The sequence below is a fragment of the Penaeus monodon genome, chromosome 19, assembly GCF_015228065.2.
Source record: "Penaeus monodon isolate SGIC_2016 chromosome 19, NSTDA_Pmon_1, whole genome shotgun sequence".
Taxonomy (NCBI): domain Eukaryota; kingdom Metazoa; phylum Arthropoda; class Malacostraca; order Decapoda; family Penaeidae; genus Penaeus; species Penaeus monodon.
This window is the reverse complement of record NC_051404.1, coordinates 43,981,980-43,982,316: the sequence shown is the minus strand read 5'-3', so window position 1 is coordinate 43,982,316 and position 337 is coordinate 43,981,980.

Genomic DNA, 337 nt, shown 5'->3' with positions numbered 1-337 from the left:
AGTCTGTGTGCAAATCAGATACAACCGTTTCTCATTATTACCTCCCTTTAAAGCCTCAATATCACTTTTTATTTTCCACAGCGGATCCGTCTCCCCTCCGAACAAACCACCTTAACCGATGTGTGGTATTTTTCCTAAAAACTTCGGTTTCATTTCCAGCCCTGCTGTGGTTTGCTGTGCCTGCTCTGCCAAGGCTTTTCATTCTGCCAAACCTTTAATCCGATTTGCAACGTAGCAACTGGGAGTATGCGGAGTTGGTGCGTTGGTTGTGCCTGCTTGTGCGTGTAGCTAACGAGGTCTGCGAGACATTTTCCGCCTGCTTTACTTGCTTGTCTGT